This window comes from Callorhinus ursinus, unplaced genomic scaffold (assembly GCF_003265705.2).
Source record: "Callorhinus ursinus isolate GAN/ISIS: 27379988/994484 unplaced genomic scaffold, GSC_fseal_2.0 scaffold54, whole genome shotgun sequence".
Taxonomy (NCBI): domain Eukaryota; kingdom Metazoa; phylum Chordata; class Mammalia; order Carnivora; family Otariidae; genus Callorhinus; species Callorhinus ursinus.
Window position 1 is genome coordinate 4,461,291 of NW_027397116.1, and position 4,255 is coordinate 4,465,545.

Below are 4,255 nucleotides of genomic sequence, written 5' to 3' on the forward strand. Positions count from 1 at the left end.
TCGGTCCTGTACCCTTTGATCTCTTGGATGTTTGTCTGGCATTCAGAAATCTGGTGTGCTTCATCTGTTTGCCCAAGAACCCTACTTCACTCTCCTGCCTCATCCCAGGTCCAGGAGGGGCCCCGTAGGGACATGTTTCCAGGCAAGCCCCTCTAAAAATGGTCCTCTCCTTTACCCCAGGCTATAGCTCACAGACTGACTAGAGGCAGGTCCTGGTCTGTAACTCTAGTGCCCACTAACTTGCTGTGGCCAATTGCATAATGGATGTAACTACATTTTGAGTACTTCTTATGTGCCAAGATTATATAAATAACCGGCAACCTCACAACCTTGCTGCTTATATGTGTTGCCAAGTAACCTCTGTTGAAGAGAAGGCAAGTGAGTCTTCGCGCCCTAGACCGCAGCAGAGAGGGGACAGCTGGACTTGAACCGACGCCCCCGTTGGTGTCCCGTGTACCTGCCCCCCTTCAGGGCCCTCGGTGAGGGTCAGTGGCTTTTAACCAGGTATTTGAGGAATAAAAGAGCTAAGAGAGGAAACAGTCCCCGTCTTTAGGAAGTTCTCCAAATCCTGCAAATCATCCAGAATGGTGCAGGCAATTTGGTTTAAGAACAAAAACATGAAATGCCAGGGTTGTTGAGGACCTTCAGAGGTCATGTAATCCCTGCTTTCCATGCAGTTGGCCATACCCTGCACAGATTTTTTTTTTTTAGTTTTCCAAAGAAGCCGATTACATTTTTTTCTTTAGCAATCTTTATTTGCAGGCTAACCTCACCTAATCTAAATACATCAGGCCTCTTTTTGATTCTTTTTCTCTTGTTCTGCCTTTAAGAGTGCTGCAAAAAACACTGGTCATCATTGTCTGCAGATCATTTTTAGGTAATTTTTTTAGCTGTTTCCTTTGTCCTATCTCATGGCTTTTGTTTTTCTTTACTTTTGCCTACCTTTGTAACTCGTATGAACACTCTCTAGGATAGGCATGAACTTCAGGATCTAACTAGCCCCGATATTTTACACTTGTAGTGTCTTCTCAGATGAAGACACCAACATAAAGGCGGGAGGAATTCTACCCTGGATCCATTGTCAAAAGATGGCTGGACATCCAGGTCAGTTTGGGGAGATTGGACTGACCTCTTGAACAAGTATTTGAACTCACTTGTCTCATTTTTTTTCTGTACAATCTTTCTTTTCTTTTTTTTAAGGATTTTATTCATTTATTTGATAGAGAGGGAGAGCACAAGTGGTGGAGTGGCAAGCAGAGGGAGAGGGAGAAGCAGGCTGAGCAAAGACCCCAACATGGCGCTCGGACCCAGGACCCTGGGATCATGACCTGAGCTGAAAGCAGCCGCCTAACCGACTGAGCCACCCAGGCGCCCCCTGTACAATCTTTCTTCTAAGACATGTCGCACAAATAGGGTCAGGTCTGGAAATGTTTTGAGCCCTGGGGGGAAGGTGCTCAGAATTCATGCGTCAAAGGACCATGTCCTTCAGGTTCTAGGCTTCTGCACACGGGTTTTGAATAGGAGGGTGGCTGGTCTAGGGAAGGGAACTGAACAGGTCTCCCTGAAACGCCAGGAAGCTGGGGGGTAGGGGAGGCGGCGTATTCCCCTCTGGCAAAGTGGCTTTCTTTTCTGGAAATTGGCTGGCAAGGCCTGTGAGCCGTCACGAAAGGGCCAGTACTGAGAGGACAATCATTTAGGTCATAGCCTAGATGTTTTTGGCTTCCTCAGAGGCTAAGGTGTTGAGAAGTTCAGAAAAAGGCACACGTGCTTGCGCTTGCTCTTTTTAGAAGCCTGCTGGGGAGAGGGCTAGGGGAGGGGCTGCAAGAACAGGTCATGCTAGAGGGAGAGAAGTGGGATGCTTCAAAGGCATCTTTTCCCTACTAACTCTGTTACTTGATGACCAAGTAACTCGAAGCAAGCAGTCTGGGTATTATGGTATTTGAGGATCTGAAATGGTTTTGCAAAAAGGCATTCAGGGTCTGTGAAGTGCTGACCCTTCTGTGATCACTGTGGATCTTGTTTTTTGCACCAGTGGGGCCTATTTCCTCGGGGCACTCTGAGCATTTCGCCTCCCCAGCATCCCTAGCGGCAGCTATCCTGACCACAGAAGGGCTAGTAACCAACAAAAGTAGGACAGTGCCTTTCCAGAGCTAGCATCCTGCAAGCCAAGAGAGAACATTCCCAAAGCTAACTCAAGAAATGCATTCTCTTAAGACAAACACCATATGATTCCACTCAGATGTGGAATCTAAAAAACAAATGGATAAACAAAAAGCAGAATCAGACCTATAAATACAGAGAACAAAGTGATGGTTGCCAGAAAGGGGTGGAGGGGGCAGGGGCAAAATGAGTGAAGATGAGTGGGAGGTACAGGTTTCCGGTTACTGAATAAATCACGGGACTAAAAGACACAGCTTAGGGAGTATAGTCAATGATATGGTAATAGGGTCGTATGGTGACAAGCGGTAGATACACTTGTGCTGAGCACTGCATAAAGTTGAATCACTGTGTTGTACACCTGAATGCAACACTGTGAACTATACTCAGATCAGAATTAAAAGAAAGAAAAAAAGAGAGAGAGAAAGGAAGAATTAAGTTAAGAATTAACTTGAACTCAAGGTCACAGGACTCAGGTTCTCTAAAGCTACACTATCCAACAGAAATAGGAGTGTTGCAAAGGGGAGCCATGGATGTAATGTTAAGTTTTCCAGTAGCCACATTAAAAAAATAGGTAAGATTAATGTAATTACATATTTTATTTAATCCAATATAGCTACTATTTCAGCACGTGGTCAATTAAAAATTACTAATGGGGGAGAGTTTACGTTCTCTTTTTGGTACTATATTCTCTAGATCCGATGTGTATTGTAACTTGCAGACAGCCCAACCCTGATTAGCCCATTTCAGACCCTCAGTGGCCGCGGAGGCTAGCGGCTACTTGGCAGATAGTCCGTTATCAGCCCCTGGCCCTGAAATATGGGAAAAGAAATCCAGGGTGGGGAAAATCCGCCTATTCTGAAAAGACTCCGGTGGCGGCAGTCCCGGGGCGTTGTGGAATTCAGGGAACCACGGAGAAAGGAGAGCGGCTGCACACTCTGGCCTTCCAGCAGCCCGGGGCTGTTTACTTTCGGGAGCCGCTCCTCCTCCCTCTGCAGGGGCAGGCCCCACGAGCGGGGCTGGGCGCGGGGGCGCGGCTGCCACGTGGCGGCCACCACGCGGCTTCCGCCCGGGCCACGCTGGCCGCGCTCGGGGGCCAGGCAGGGCGGGCGGCGGGACGCGCGCTCGCCGGCCTCGGGAGGCGAGTGGGAGCCGGCGCGGCAGCGCCGCCCGCCGGCCGCGCGGCGTCACAGCAGGCGCAGCGCCGGCCCCGCCCCCCGGCAGCGCCCCAGGCCCGCCCCGCCCGCCGCCCGGGGAACCCGCCGCCGACGCCCCCGAGCTTCTCCTAATGCCAGGCTGGGGCTCGACTTGCGGTGCGTTGAAAACGCGCCCTGCGTCTCCTTTGTCGAGGACCGCGTCACACGTCCCGTAGCACTGGGGTCGCCGAAGACGGCTTTTCTTCTTTTTCCTGCTCTTTGCGTCGGTCCAGGATTTTCTCTTCCGGGTCACCTCTAACTCACTAGAAGGACGCCCATCATTTGCATTTCAGGAGGAGTAATTTTTACTCCTGCCAGAAGTAACGTTTCCAGAAATCGCTTTTTCATTTTGGAATTTCTATTCCGTAAAGGGAGAGATTAAAAAACAAAAACAAAACCAGAACAAGAGGCCCCAGCGAGGATCGAACTCGCGACCCCTGGTTTACAAGACCAGTGCTCTAACCACTGAGCTATGGAGCCTTCCCGTTACCTGGTTTGCTTTAGTTCAGGGACATTGGAAGCAATATTGCTTTAGCTGGCAGTTTGAAAACTGACCTCATGCATCCATTATCAGTGATAATCGGAAAGACTGAAATGTTAGAGAAAAATGCCTACAATATGACAAGCATTAAAAAAGGCCCCCTTATGTCAAACTCCTATGTTTATGATTACAAAGCACTAAATCATACCTGCATAAGTTATGCGTACAGATGGGGCTGCAAGGGAAAATGCAAAACTGAAATCATGTTCTGATCGTATTCTGAGTGGTTCTTTGACACGTGAAAAAAGCCTCCGAGCCATTGTTTATATGACACATTGTATCAAGTTTAGTACTTACTGGGAAGTTATGGGGGAGTGTCCCTGCTTCTCATACATTAAATAAGCTATCGATTATGGATGAG

At 48.7% G+C, this 4,255-nt stretch overlaps 1 non-coding gene across 1 annotated transcript; it reads right to left on the reverse strand.

The window, feature by feature from the left end:
- Positions 1-3,760: 3,760 nt before the first annotated feature.
- Positions 3,761-3,833, reverse strand: TRNAT-UGU (transfer RNA threonine (anticodon UGU)). The gene has a single exon. It is a non-coding gene; the product is annotated as a tRNA-Thr (tRNA).
- Positions 3,834-4,255: the final 422 nt, after the last annotated feature.